Genomic DNA, 15949 nt, shown 5'->3' with positions numbered 1-15949 from the left:
TTTTAAAAAAAATACACCATAATAACGAGTGTTTTTTTTTTATTTTTAATATGAGTACCATATTGCTACATTTCTATAGAGAAAAAATTACGTTTCAATCAGATGTTTTAGTCCATGGTGTTTCGTCTATGTTCATAGAATGGTGTTTTAATTGTATTGTGATTCAAGGCGTGATGTTTTAAACATCTGGAAACATTGTATTGTGATTCAAGTTATGGTGTTTTAACATCTGAAATCTAGAGACATTGTATTATGATTCAAGTCATGGTGTTTTAACATCTGGAATAACAATATAGTCATCTCCATATGGTGTTAAAACACGATGACTTGAATATCAATACAATCATTCCAGATATTAAAACACCATGACTATATTACGATTCAAGTCGTGGTGTTTTTGGAATATGTATGGTGTTTATACCTGTAAAATAACAAAAAACAATCTAGATATTAAAACACCATGATCAGTTATTGATACGTAAAAAAATTATCTTCTAAAATAACTCTTAAAGCGGTTACAATCTATTTTATAATTAAATTGGTTTTTGAAGTTAATTACCCAATTACCCTTAATCCATAAAATTAAATGATGCCACGTATCGTCTCCATAATATTTCTCACGCTTCTCACAAACTTCATCATTTATACAGGAACCTGAACCATTATCATAGTTATCATTATCATCATAGTTATCATTGTTATTATCAGTATTTCATTTTCGTTAAAGAAAGTCCCAACTCCTTTCAGTGGGCCAACCAAATGATAAATTCGGCACTTATTTCATAATAGTGTTCGGCATATTACGCCTTTATTTATTTTTACATGACTATATCATTTTTAGAAAACGGGTAATTTGACATACATTGGATTAATATAAAACAGGTTACAAAATACAATGATCTTCTAAAATGGATTGATTGAGATTGGAACCAGCCAACAGTAGGTATAAAATGAGGGTTTGAAGTAATAAGATGATCATGAAATATATTGAAATAGTCATGGTCCCAATATTCACATGCAACATTTACACGTCTTTAAATAAAAGAGTAAACTGCTAAAATGGTCCTTGACTGATGGGGTACGGTATTAGACACGACCCGAGCAGTCGGACTTCCCGTTACTTATTGCTTTTATATTAATTATTTATTATTGTTGCTTACTAACCCAACCGCGAGGCCTAACGCGATGTAGTTTACACTACTTTGGGCTGGGGCTTGTAGAGATAACCCCTAACTGGGCCTGGCCCATTGAGGTTAGGGGGGCCCATATCCCCTATATAAAGAAGTGTTCACCTCATTATTAGGGTAGAAGATATGGAGCCGCCACACTTTTTGTTACTGGAGACAGGGGATTCTTTCCCCTACCGGTGATCTCTACAGCTCCGCTCTCTTCTTTTCTCCATTGTAGATCTAGGTTCAAGAGGAAGAAGAAGACGTGATTCTCACCCACTCAGAGAAATCGCTCCAATCATCCCGACGGTGATTCCGTATTTCTTCATTGGCGCCCATGATGTGTGTAAAATGCAACATATAAATTACATCAAATAAGGCATAAAACTAACCCTTTTTGAGTACTAATGTTGGAAAAAGAGTGCTTTTGTCTTCCTTTTGTATTTTCAAGATTAAATGAGCTCAAATTCACAAAAGAAGCAAAAAGACAGCTAAATCTAACATAAATACAAGAAAAGGAACATAAGTGGATTGCCCGACCCCTCAACAGCATCCTCCCAAGCAAAATAGAGAAGACAGAAGACTGAACACGCCCCGTGCTCAGCTAGCACGGGGCCGTGCCCAAGAAGCAGCAGAAAAGACAAACCTATAGAAGCTTCTATTGCCCACCACGGGGCCGTGTCCAGCGGACACGGGGGCGTGGCGAAAGTACAGCAGGCGCATTAATTGTAATTGCGGATTACAATTAATGAAGAGAGAGAGTGTCAGACAGGCACGGGGGCGTGTCCAGCGGACACGGGGCCATGCCCAGCCTTCTGTTCAGCCTATAAATAGGAGTGCTTGGTTTCATTGTAACTCATCCCTTGGCACACCACCTCTCTCACACTTCATCCACCACCCACCACCACCATAACACCATCATCCACCACCATCATCCATTGTCCATCATAGAGTGTGTGAGTCGTCTCGGGATCCAAGATTGATCGTAAGAGTTCTTGACAATCAAGGCCATGTTTGCCTAAGTCTCTTACATCACTTAGTGAAGACAAGTGTTTAGTATAATACTTTTTATTCTTAATCTTTTGCACTTTTTATTTGGTTTTGTATTAATGACTTTAATAACTAGTTGCTTATGTTGAAGGTGATCTTTCCTTATCGTTTGTCCGTGGTGTCTTGGCATTATTTTACTGTCTATATAAAATAAAAGATTTTCACCATTCATATCTCCATGGTCTATATGGAGGTATGTTAGCTACCTGGTCGGGGGTTAAGGGAACGGTTTGGTAAGGGTCTTGCCCTTGTTCAGCGTTTAGCGGTCCTGCAAGGGACCTGGGTCAAATTTAGTAGGATCTCCTTCAATGCCCATAGGTATTGGATGGCGGGGATCCAAACTCTTTGACCCCCTCATAAGTTAACTACTATTAATACTATAACCTGGTTATTTAGGACTGTATCCCTGCTGACTCAGACTACTTAGTCGAGGGTAACGTCACCGCCAAAAGCGGGGCCTATCATAATTTGCATTATAACTTAATTCATTATCTTCCAATAATCCAACCCTTTAGGATTGTATCCTTGCTGACTCAAACTACTGGGTTGAGGGTAACGTCGCCTTCAAAAGAGGGGCCTACTACAATAACTAAGATAATCTCTTAAACAAGTGCAAAAGTGCGAAAATAATCAAAGGTTATACTAATACACGAGTCGGATCCAAGTGATTCATCTTGTCTATCTGTTTTTATTTTATTTTATTTTTCAGCATTTAGTTAGTTTTTATTTTCTTAGTTTAAAAACCTTTTCTAACTTTTTGATTTGATTAGACGTTGAGGATAAACCGGTACTAAAAGCTCTTGTATCCTTGGACGACCTCGGTATCTTACCAACACTATACTACGTCCACGATGGGTGCACTTGCCCATATGTGTGTTTAGTGTTAGTAAATATCGTGTTTTATAAATTTAAAACTTGGCTAAAAGTGTAAAAAGGGCTTAAAATATACGTTTAAAATATATTACACTACACAGCACCAAGTTTTTGGCGCCGTTGCCGGGGACACAAGGATTTTAAGAAAGTTAGGAATCAACGGCCTAATCATATTTTTATTTTTTCTTTTTAATTTTTAGGATTTTCTTAGTTTTTCAGCTTCTGCAGAGCTCAGCACGGGCCGTGCCCGCTGAACACGCCCCCGTGCTCAATCATTGGAACTGGCAATCCTGTTTTAAGTCAGACAGTAAGCTGAACACGGGGTCGTGCTCACTCAACACGCCCCCGTGCCCAAGATTCACTTACTGAAAACAGAACCGTTAGATCCCGGCGGTTGGTAATTTCTGACATAAACATGAGTGATAGTAATTCTTTTTACTTTTGGCACTCTTATGGTACGTGGTGTCAATTATGTGGAGGCGAACATAAAGAATTAGAATGTTACTTTCTAAATTATAGGCCCCACTACATAGACCCACCGATTCCTTATAACCTTAAGAGGGGCGAAAGTAAAAATAAGCACTATCTCTCTCTCGAATGCGCCCAGCCAGATATTCTAGGGGAAATGCTCCTTGACGAGTTATTTCAACTAGAAGAGCTAATTCTAAATTGGTCAAAAGAGCTTAGGAAGGATTTTATTGATCCGCCCCAAGACAATGACCATGAAGAAATGTTGGGATCGCATTCCGACAACCTTGTTGCTTCCGAAAATACCTTCATACCTAGCGAAGACTAGGACGATAGTCGTCCTTGTGCCGATTGTGCCGTGAAGGACTCTCCATCGACTTCGTTCGGTGCATACATAGACTTGAGCGATTCGGCATACACCTTCTTTAACGAGAGCCCGGGAAAGGGTTGGACTTGTCCACCTAGAATGAAAATAGGAATTACCCTCACCGACAACCTCTTGCGTTCTCGCCTTAGTCTAGGACAATTAAGGTATCTTAGGCACTTTGGGGTTGTTCCAACCAATCAGGAGCCACCCGATACTAGTGAGTTCCTTGAAAAAATTAGACAACTTCATAAAACAGTCCCTCGACACGGGGCCGTGTCCAGCCAACACGCCCCCGTGTTCACCAAAAGATTCCCTTCTGATCAGTACGTCAGAAAACGGACAAACTGTGTCAGAATTTCACCTGCACACGGGGCCGTGCCCAATGAACACGGGGCCGTGTTCAGGAGGCTTTCGTTTTCTATAAATGAAGCCAAGAATTCTGCACATTTGGACCAACTTGGGACAAATATTTGAAGGAATCTTCTCTCAACTATCCTAGGTAAGTCTAAAAGAAGGTTCCAACAACCCATCTTGTCCTTTCCTCTTTTAACCATTTCCTTCTTCTTCATCTTTCTCCAAGAACCTCCATTAAAGTTTGAATTTTTCAAGCTTTGTGGTAGGGATTGATGAGTTTTGATCAGAGAATCTTAGTAAAAATATGTTGTAAAACATTGTTTTAAGTTACTAATATTTAAAAAGCCCCCACAAGTTCAGGAAATAACTTAAAACTTCAAGTTTCCCTGCTCCAAAACTCTGCAGAAAGATGAACATAGGGCCGTGCTCACTTAGCACGGGGCCGTGTCCGGTCTACTGTTTCAACAAATAAACTATCTTTAGTTTGTTTTTCGTAGAATGTCGAGTGAAAACAGTGAAACATCTTCCGTGCATTCATCAGACAACCGAAGAGGAAGGAGGCCATCCATTGAAGCTACACTTGTGCATTATGTAATAGCATTAAGGGAGGCCCTCGACGAAATGACGTCAGTAGAGGAGGTCTTAATCGACCGTATTAACGATCTTACGGTGGGACTTGAGAGTAGCTTCCAAGAAATTAACCTCTTGCACCAGAGGTTAAATATTCTTGTGACACCCCGGATGGAGCCGGTCCTCCCTCAACAGGATTGGAACCTGGCACTCGGAGTTAACAACCCTACCGGGTGGGACGACTTTCAGGCGGAACCTCCCATGGATCATCAACAAGAGATCCCGGTGGAAATCGAAACTCCTCAAACTGACGCTAATGAGCCCTCTTTTCTCCTTCCAATGGAGGTGGAGGAGTGGCTCGCCGACATATGAGGAAAACCACACCCGGAAGAAGGAGTTCTATAAGGCCATATCTAACCAAGACTACTAGCTTCTTGGGAATTTTGCTAACTAAAATAATGTGTAGGCTAGAACTCCAGGGTTTAATGCTCCTTTGTTTTCTTATCTAGCTTAATATAAATTTAGGACTATGTAAGATCTCTCTATGATTTCAATGAAATGATGGTTTTAAAGTTTGAATGGTCCGTAATAAGTAAAGCACACTCATGGTGGTAAAAGATGAAAAGGGGAACGAGAAACATGGACCCATGCACAAGAACAAGGCAACCCGACATCAATTTCTCCAATACAGAAGGTTCAACACGGACCGTGTCCAACCAACACGACCCCGTGCTGAACCCCCTGCAGAAAAACGCCCAGTTCAGGTAACTGGACACGGGCCGTGTTCACCAAGCACGCCCCCGTGTCCAGGCTTCTGTTTCTTTTCTTTAATTTTCGTTACTGGCACCTGAACACGGGGCCGTGCCCAGACTGCCAGTAACATAAAATCTTTGCTTTTAACACCATATTACACATCTAATCAACCTAAAAATTTATTTTTGGGACAAATTGAGGACAATGTGTAATTTAAGTGTGGGGGGATGCTAGAACCTTGAAATTTTGCAAGTCCTAATAACAAGCCTTACACAAAACTCTATTGGAACCGCTAAACACCCCAATTTTTTTTCAAAAATTCTCATTTTTTTTACTTGTCTAAAGTTTAAGTTAGGAATCCTAAGATTAATAAGGTTATATTTTTACAAATTTACAACCGAGAGCGTCGTGATAAAAAGAACCAACATACAAAAATTATGAAACGGCATGACAAGCTTAGTTAAAATTTGATTATATATACTTGATCACATAGAAAAACCCATTCCCACAAAAAGTAAGTTTTGAGCCTTTATTGAGCATACAAATTTACATCTTTAGACTAAATGCTCATTTTTCGTTTCTTGTGTGAATAGCCGCTTGGTTCTTACGACTCTAGAACTTGCCACGACAATTCATTCCCGGTCCTTACCAACTTAAACCCAAGTAAGTAAATGATGGAGGCATTAGGACTAACCCTTTTTTCTTTCCACACCATTATTTTTCATTTTTTTTACCACCTACCCAAAATCCCCCTAGTTAACCCCTTTGAGCCTAAACCTTTCATTTCTTTACCCTAAAACCTTTTTACCCACCAAAAACCCTTTTTTATTTTCTTTACCCTTTATTTTAGTAACAAGCTCGGTTTTCGTGTGACGTAAAAAAAATGATGATGAAATGAAGTTAAAAATAAACAAACAAAGCTCTTGAAACAAAAGCCTAAAAAGCTGCATGACATATGAACTACAATTTACCGTGTCAACTTATTTGCAGGTTAGGCCATGCATTCAATCGGGAAAACGCGGCGAGCAACCCTCACGCACACCAACGAAAGCCTAAAAAGCTGCATGACATATGAGCACGTAAGTCGCCACGCGCATGCTTTTTTATATACGAGCACGTAAGTCACCACGCGCTTGCTCCTTTACATACGAGCACGTAAGTCGCCACGCGCATGCTCTTTTACATACGAGCACGTAAGTCGCCACGCGCGCATGCTCCTTACTTACGAGCACGTAAGTCGCCACGCGCGCATGCTTCTTTATTTACGAGTACGTAAGCCGCCACGCGCGCATGCTCCTTTACTTACGAGTACGTAAGCCGCCACGCGCGCATGCTTCTTTACTTACGAGTACGTAAGCCGCCACGCGCGCATGCTCTTTTACATACGAGCACGTAAGTCGCCACGCGCGCATGCTTCTTTACTTACGAGCACGTAAGTCGCCTCGCGCGCATGCTCTTTTATATACGAGCACGTAAGTCGCCACGCGCGCATGCTCCTTTACTTACGAGGACGTAAGTCGCCTCGCGCGCATGCTCCTTTACAAACGAGCACGTAAGTCGCCTCGTGCGCATGCTCCTTTACAAACAAGCACGTAAGTCGCCTCGCGTGCATGCTCTTTTACATACGAGCACGCAAGTCGCCACGCGCGCATGCTCCTTTACTTACGAGCACATAAGTCGCCTCGCGCGCATGCTCCTTTAAATACGAGCACGTAAGTCGCCACGCGCGCATGCTCCTTTACTTACGAGGACGTAAGTCGCCTCGCGCGCATGCTCCTTTACAAACGAGCACGTAAGTCGCCTCGCGCGCATGCTCTTTTACATACGAGCACGCAAGTCGCCACGCGCGCATGCTCCTTTACTTACGAGTACGTAAGTCGTCTCGCGCGCATGCTCCTTTACAAATGAGCACGTAAGTCGCCTTGGGCGCATGCTCCTTTACTTACGAGCACGTAAGTCGCCTCGCGCGCATGCTCTTTTAAATACGAGCACGTAAGTCGCCACGCGCGCATGCTCCTTTACTTACGAGTACGTGATGTGCGTGTAGTGTAATATAATTTTAGATATATTTTTAAGCCCTTTTTACACTTTTAGCCAAGTTTTAAATTTATAAAACACGATATTCACTAACACTAAACACACATATGGGCAAGTGCACCCATCGTGGACGTAGTATAGTGTTGGTAAGATACCGAGGTCGTCCAAGGACACAAGAGCTTTTAATACCGGTTTATCCTCAACGTCTAATCAAATCAAAAAGTTAGAAAAATGTTTTAAACTAAGAAAAATAAAAACTAACTAAATGCTGAAAAATAAAATAAAATAAAAACAGATAGACAAGATGAATCACTTGGATCCGACAAATGTATTAGTATAACCTTTGATTATTTTCGCACTTTTGCACTTGTTTAAGAGATTATCTTAGTTATTGTAGTAGGCCCCTTTTTCGGAGGTGACGTTACCCTCAACCCAGTAGTTTGAGTCAGCAAGGATACAATCCTAAAGGGTTGGATTATTGAAAGATAATGAATTAAGTTATTAATGCAAATTATGGTAGGCCCCGCTTTTGGCGGCGACGTTACCCTCGGCTAAGTAGTCTGAGTCAGCAGGGATACAGTCCTAAATAGCCGGGTTATAGTATTAATAGTAGTTAGCTTATGAGGGGGTCAAAGAGTTTGGATCCCCGCCATCCAATACCTATGGGCATTGAAGGAGATCCTACTAAATTTGACCCAGGTCCCAAGCAGGACCTCTAAACGCTGAACAAGGGCAAGACCCTTACCAAACCGTTCCCTTAACCCCCGACCAGGTAGCCAACATACCTCCATATAGACCGTGGAGATATGAATGGTGAAAATCTTTTATTTTATATAGACAGTAAAATAATGCCAAGACACCACGGACAAACGATAAGGAAAGATCACCTTCAACATAAGTAACTAGTTATTAAAGTCATTAATACAAAACCAAATAAAAAGTGCAAAAGATTAAAAATAAAAAGTATTATACTAAACACTTGTCTTCACCAAGTGATGTAAGAGACTTAGGCAAACATGGCCTTGATTGTCAAGAACTCTTACGATCAATCTTGGATCCCGAGACGACTCACACACTCTATGATGGACAATGGATGATGGTGGTGGATGATGGTGTTATGGTGGTGGTGAGTGGTGGATGAAGTGTGAGAGAGGTGGTGTGCCAAGGGATGAGAGAGAATGAAGCCAAGCTCCTCTATTTATAGGCTGAACAGAACGCTGGACACGGCCCCGTGTTCGCTGAGCACGGCCCCGTGCCCGTCTGACATTCTCTCTCTTCATTAATTGTAATTGCGAATTACAATTAATGCGCCTGCTGTACTTTCAACACGCCCCCGTGTCCGCTGGGCACGGCCCCGTGGTGAGCAATGGAAGCTTCTACTGGTTTGTCTTTTCTGCTGCTTCCTGGGCACGCCCCCGTGTTCGCTGGACACGGGGCGTGTTCAGGCTCTGTTCTCTTCTCTTTGTCTTGGGAGGTGCCGTTGAGGGTCCGGGCAGTTCACTTTTGTTCCTTTTCTTGTATTTATGGTAGATTTAGTAGTCTTTTTGCTTCTTTTGTGATTTTGAGCTCATTTCATCCTGAAAATACAAAAGGAAGACAAAAACACTCTTTTTCCAACATTAGTACTTAAAAAGGGTTAGTTTTATGCCTTAAATGATGTGTTTTATATGTTGCATTTTACACACATCAAATACCCCCACACTTGAACTTTTGCTTGTCCTCAAGCAAAACTCTTTTTAATGTGGCTTACACTCCCAAATGGAATAGGTAGAAGAGAAGTTTTTTAACTTGTCCTAGAGTGTCGGGAATCCAAGGTTTGTATAGGTTCTATTTTTATTTTATTTACAATCTTATTCGTCATGGTTTATTTTGAACTTTTCATAAGATAAACTACTTAATTTGGCATAGCATGCCTTATTAAAATTCCATTTATATACAAGTTCACATACCTCACGGGAGATCACTCAATCACTCGGCCGAAGGTGTATATTTAAGTGAATCGCTCGAGAGCGGCACGGATTTACATTTTCCATATGCTTGCCAAGCGATCAATCCTCCTCCTTTTTAACTTTTACCTTTGTAAATATCAAGAGGTCTTTTTGGGGTGAAGGCTTGGGTTTAAAGGTGGGTGGTTGGTTAGTGGTTAGTAAAAAGGGCGAAAATCGTAACAAGTGTCGGTTTTCGTAAAATACCTTTATTTTTGGTGACATTTATTTTTTAAGTATTTCTCCAAACAAGCTTTTTGTAGCTTATGTTTGTTTTTTTTTTTTTTTTTTTTTTTTTTTTTTTTTTTCGTCACGAAAAGGTATGTTTATGAAAAACCGAGTATGTTACTAAAATAAAGGTGAAAAAATGAAAAAGGTTTTTGGTGGGTAAAAAAAAATTGTTTTGGGGGTAATGAAATGAAAGGTTTAGGCTCAAAGGGGTTTTCTAGGGGGATTTTGGGTAGGTAAAAAAAATGAAAAATAATGGTTTTGAAAGAAAAATAGTTAGTCCTAATGCCTCCATCATTTACTTACTTGGGTTTAAGTTGGTAAGGACCGGGAATGTATCGTCGTGGCAAGTTCTAGATTTGTAAAGACCGAGCGGCTATTCACACAAGAAACGAAAAATGAGCATTTAATCTAAATATGTATATTTTTATGCTCAATAAAGGCTCAAAACTCACTTTTTGTGGGAATGGGTTTTTAATGTGACCAAGCATATATAATCGAATTTTAGCTAGACTTGTTATACCGTTTCATAATTTTCTTATGTTAGTTCTTTTTATCACGACGCTATCGGTTGTAAGTTTGTAAAAATATAACCCTTTTATAACTTGTTATTCCCAACTTAAACTAAGACAAGTAAATAAAAAAAAAATGAAAAAGTTTTTGAAAAAATTTGGGGTGTTTAGCGGTTCCAATAGAGTTTTGTGTAAGGCTTGTTTTAGGATTTTGCAAAATTCCAAGGTTTTAGCATCCCCCCCACACTTAAATTACACATTGTCCTCAATGTGTCCAAAAATAGAGTTTTTGGTTGATTAGAATATGTAAAAGTGTGTTTAAAAACAAAGATTTGTGTTACTGGCGCTCTGGACACGGCCCCGTGTTGACCGGGCACGGCCCCGTGGTCAAGTGCCAGTAACAAAAATTATAGAATTGAAACAGAAGCCTGGACACGGGGGCGTGTTCGCTGAACACGGCCCGTGTCCAGTTACCTGAACTGGGTGATTTCCTGCAGGGGGCTCAGCACGGGGCCGTGTTGGTTGGGCACGGCCCGTGTGGAGCCTTCTGTTATGGAGATTTTTGTCGGTTTGTTCTGTTCTTCTGCATGGTTCCATTTTTTCTCGTTCCCTTTTTCATCCATTACCACCATGAGTCCATAAATCATAAAAACCATCATAACATTGCTACTAGAGAGACATTACATAGCTAATTAAACTAAGGGAAACATAAGGTTATCATAAAAGTTCTACTTATTTAGGAAAATTTCGGGAATAGATTCTCGATGTAGAAACATTCTTCAGCCCATGGCTCCTTGGTTTTCACTCAAAGCCATTCTTCTATTTCCCTTGGGAGATAGAAGGTAGCCTCATTTTCTTCGGGCTCTTGAGGAGGAGCGCTAACCGGGACTCCTTGCACTACTCTTGGTTGAGGTACTTGGTGCAAGGCGTGCCATTCTGCTGGGATGATAACCTCGGGTACCACATTCCACGCCCTGTGTGTTATTACTGGGACCAAAGGCGGGGAAGCAAGAAGGTTTATCCTTTGGTGCAGAAGGTTTACTTCTTGCAGGCAGCCCTCCAAACTTATCGTCAGATGATTAACGCGATCCACCAAAGCTTCTTCTACACTTGTCAATTCGTCCACGGCTTCCCTTAAAGCGTAAACGTAGTTTACTAGGGAATCCTCTGCGGTGGACGATCTCCTTCCATTTCGGTTATTCCTTGAAGATGCTCCGCTGTTCCGGCTGGCCATTTTCTGTGAAACAAGCCGAGGAACTAAATTTTTACAAAACAGTACCTCGAACACGGCCCCGTGCTCAGTGAGCACGGCCCCGTGTTCACTGTCTGCAGGAATTTTTGTCTAATGGTTCTAGGTTTTTAAATTATTTCTATATACTTTTGTCGTGTTATGAGCTTAGATAATTTAAAAACACAGTTATGGAACTAACTTTAGACAAGAATCCATAGCGAAAATTCCTACAAACCTTGCATAGAAGGTTGGGATCATGGGTTTCCAAGCTTCCATGGAGGTAGGGTTTGAAAAATTTTTGGAAGAAGAGGAAATGAACAAAAGTGGAAAAGATAAGATGGTCCTTAGGAACCTTCTTTTGGTACTTACCTAGGATGGTATATGTGAAGATTCCAGGGATCTCTGCTTGGTGAAGTGGTCAAAAATGAGCAGGATTCAGGCTGCATTTAAAGAAAACGACAGCACACTGAACACGGCCCCGTGTCCGCCGGACACGGCCCCGTGTGCAGAGAAAGTCCTGACACATTTTGTCCGTATTCTGACAGAATCAGCAGAAAATCTTCTGAGCGAACACGGGGTCGTGGTGACCGGTCACGGCCCCGTGTCGGAGGACTGTCTCGTGGAGTTTTGTCTTTTCTAAGGCGCTTACTTATATCGGGTGGCTCCTGACTTGTTGGAACAACCCCAAAGTGCCTAAGATACCTTAATTGTCCTATACTAAGGCGAGAACGCAAGAGGTTGTCGGTGAGGGTAATTCCTATTTTCATTCTAGGTGGACAAGTCCAACCCTTTCCCGGGCTCTCGTTAAAGAAGGTGTATGCCGAATCGCTCAGGTCTATGTATGCACCGAACGAGGTCGATGGGGAGTCCTTCACGGCACAATCGGCACAGGGACGACTATCGTCCACGTCTTGTCTAGGAAGAAAGGTATTTTCGGGAGCAACGAGGTTGTCAGAATGCGGTTCCAACATTTCCTCATGGTCATCGTCTTGGGATGGATCTAAGAAATCCTTCCTAAGTTCTTTTGACCAATTTAGAAGTAGCTCTTCTAGTTGAAATAGCTCGTCAAGGAGCATATCTCCTAGAATATCCGGTTGGGCGCATTCGAGGGAGAAATAGTGTTTATTTTTACTTTCGCCCCTCTTAAGGCTACAAGGAATTGGTGGGTCTATATAGTGTGGCCTATAAGTGAGGAAGAAACATTTTAATTCCTCGTGTTCGCCTCCACATATTTGACACCACAAACCATAAGAGTGCCGAAAGTAAAAAGAATCACTATTACTCATGTTTGTATCAGAAGTTACCAACCGCCGGGATCAAACGGTTCTGTTTTCAGCAACTGAATCTTGGGCACGGGGGCGTGTTGAGTGGACACGGCCCCGTGTTCAGCCTACTGTCTGATATAAAACAGGATTGCCAGTTCCAATGATTGGGCACGGGGGCGTGTTCAGCGGGCACGGCCCCGTGCTGAGCTCTGCAGAAGCTGAAAAATCTAACAAAAATCCTAAAAATTAAAGAAAAATAAAAAGATGATTAGGCCGTTGATTCCTAACTTTCTTAAAATCCTTGTGTCCCCGGCAGCGGCGCCAAAAACTTGATGTGCGTGTAGTGTAATATAATTTTAGATATATTTTTAAGCCCTTTTTACACTTTTAGCCAAGTTTTAAATTTATAAAACACGATATTCACTAACACTAAACACACATATGGGCAAGTGCACCCATCGTGGACGTAGTATAGTGTTGGTAAGATACCGAGGTCGTCCAAGGACACAAGAGCTTTTAATACCGGTTTATCCTCAACGTCTAATCAAATCAAAAAGTTAGAAAAATGTTTTAAACTAAGAAAAATAAAAACTAACTAAATGCTGAAAAATAAAATAAAATAAAAACAGATAGACAAGATGAATCACTTGGATCCGACAAATGTATTAGTATAACCTTTGATTATTTTCGCACTTTTGCACTTGTTTAAGAGATTATCTTAGTTATTGTAGTAGGCCCCTTTTTCGGAGGTGACGTTACCCTCAACCCAGTAGTTTGAGTCAGCAAGGATACAATCCTAAAGGGTTGGATTATTGAAAGATAATGAATTAAGTTATTAATGCAAATTATGGTAGGCCCCGCTTTTGGCGGCGACGTTACCCTCGGCTAAGTAGTCTGAGTCAGCAGGGATACAGTCCTAAATAGCCGGGTTATAGTATTAATAGTAGTTAGCTTATGAGGGGGTCAAAGAGTTTGGATCCCCGCCATCCAATACCTATGGGCATTGAAGGAGATCCTACTAAATTTGACCCAGGTCCCAAGCAGGACCTCTAAACGCTGAACAAGGGCAAGACCCTTACCAAACCGTTCCCTTAACCCCCGACCAGGTAGCCAACATACCTCCATATAGACCGTGGAGATATGAATGGTGAAAATCTTTTATTTTATATAGACAGTAAAATAATGCCAAGACACCACGGACAAACGATAAGGAAAGATCACCTTCAACATAAGTAACTAGTTATTAAAGTCATTAATACAAAACCAAATAAAAAGTGCAAAAGATTAAAAATAAAAAGTATTATACTAAACACTTGTCTTCACCAAGTGATGTAAGAGACTTAGGCAAACATGGCCTTGATTGTCAAGAACTCTTACGATCAATCTTGGATCCCGAGACGACTCACACACTCTATGATGGACAATGGATGATGGTGGTGGATGATGGTGTTATGGTGGTGGTGAGTGGTGGATGAAGTGTGAGAGAGGTGGTGTGCCAAGGGATGAGAGAGAATGAAGCCAAGCTCCTCTATTTATAGGCTGAACAGAACGCTGGACACGGCCCCGTGTTCGCTGAACACGGCCCCGTGCCCGTCTGACATTCTCTCTCTTCATTAATTGTAATTGCGAATTACAATTAATGCGCCTGCTGTACTTTCAACACGCCCCCGTGTCCGCTGGGCACGGCCCCGTGGTGAGCAATGGAAGCTTCTACTGGTTTGTCTTTTCTGCTGCTTCCTGGGCACGCCCCCGTGTTCGCTGGACACGGGGCGTGTTCAGGCTCTGTTCTCTTCTCTTTGTCTTGGGAGGTGCCGTTGAGGGTCCGGGCAGTTCACTTTTGTTCCTTTTCTTGTATTTATGGTAGATTTAGTAGTCTTTTTGCTTCTTTTGTGATTTTGAGCTCATTTCATCCTGAAAATACAAAAGGAAGACAAAAACACTCTTTTTCCAACATTAGTACTTAAAAAGGGTTAGTTTTATGCCTTAAATGATGTGTTTTATATGTTGCATTTTACACACATCAGTACGTAAGTCGCCTCGCGCGCATGCTCCTTTACAAACAAGCACGTAAGTCGCCTCGCGCGCATGCTTCTTTACAAACGAGCACGTACGTCGCCTCGCGCGCATGCTCTTTTACATACGAGCACGCAAGTCGCCACGCGCGCATGCTCCTTTACTTACGAGCACGTAAGTCGCCTCGCGCGCATGCTCCTTTACTTACGAGGACGTAAGTCGCCTCGCGCGCATGCTCCTTTACAAACGAGCACGTAAGTCGCCTCGTGCGCATGCTCTTTTACATACGAGCACGCAAGTCGCCACGCGCACATGCTTCTCTACTTACGAGTACGTAAGTCACCACGCGCGCATGCTCCTTTTCTTACGAGTACGTAAGTCGCCACGCGTGCATGCTCCTTTACTTACGAGTACGTACGTCGCCACGCGCGCATGCTCCTTTGCGCGCATGCTCCTTTACTTACGAGCATGTAAGTCGTCACGCGCGCTTGCTCCTTTACATACGAGCACGTAAGTCGCCACGCGCGCTTGCTCTTTTACATACGAGCACGAAAGTCGCCATACGCGCAGGCTCTTTTACATATGAACACGCCAGTCTCCAAGCGAGCTTGCTGCTACACATGCAAGCACGATAATCTCCATGTGGCCCTGCTACTTTACATACGAGCATGTGTGTCGCTCGCGCGCACATGCTTAGCCATATATGAAAACGCTTACAAAATGTAAATTGTGCTACAAATGCACGCACCACTTTGGGTATACACAAAAACACATTGGCTAAAATAAAGTTTCGCTTGCTTCAAGACAAGCCACATCTCCTTGCTTCACGCCACATTGTTGTTGTGGCACAACGGAGGATTAGCGCAGGCTTGGGTTTCCACTTCATTATCCTGACGCAACTTTATGCCAATTCTCATTCGCGATAACCTGCTCAAAGTGGATTAACACGTGCAAATATTGTAGACAACAATTTACACAGTTTCAAAAATTATATATATACGTATGCTTCATGGCCTAAGACATGCGTACCATGCGAAGTCACCAAAAGGTGAATATTTTAGAGTAGCCACACGA

At 41.9% G+C, this 15949-nt stretch overlaps 1 long non-coding RNA gene across 1 annotated transcript in view; it reads right to left on the bottom strand.

Annotated features, from left to right (window-relative positions):
* LOC110925949 overlaps positions 1–15949 on the bottom strand; it is a 42282-nt gene that overhangs the window by 19521 nt on the left and 6812 nt on the right. The gene's annotated exons all lie outside the window — the stretch shown is intronic.

The sequence above is a fragment of the Helianthus annuus genome, chromosome 2 (genome assembly GCF_002127325.2).
Source record: "Helianthus annuus cultivar XRQ/B chromosome 2, HanXRQr2.0-SUNRISE, whole genome shotgun sequence".
NCBI classification, from domain to species: domain Eukaryota; kingdom Viridiplantae; phylum Streptophyta; class Magnoliopsida; order Asterales; family Asteraceae; genus Helianthus; species Helianthus annuus.
Note: the sequence above shows the minus strand (reverse complement) of the source record. Positions and strands in the feature narration are given on the sequence as shown.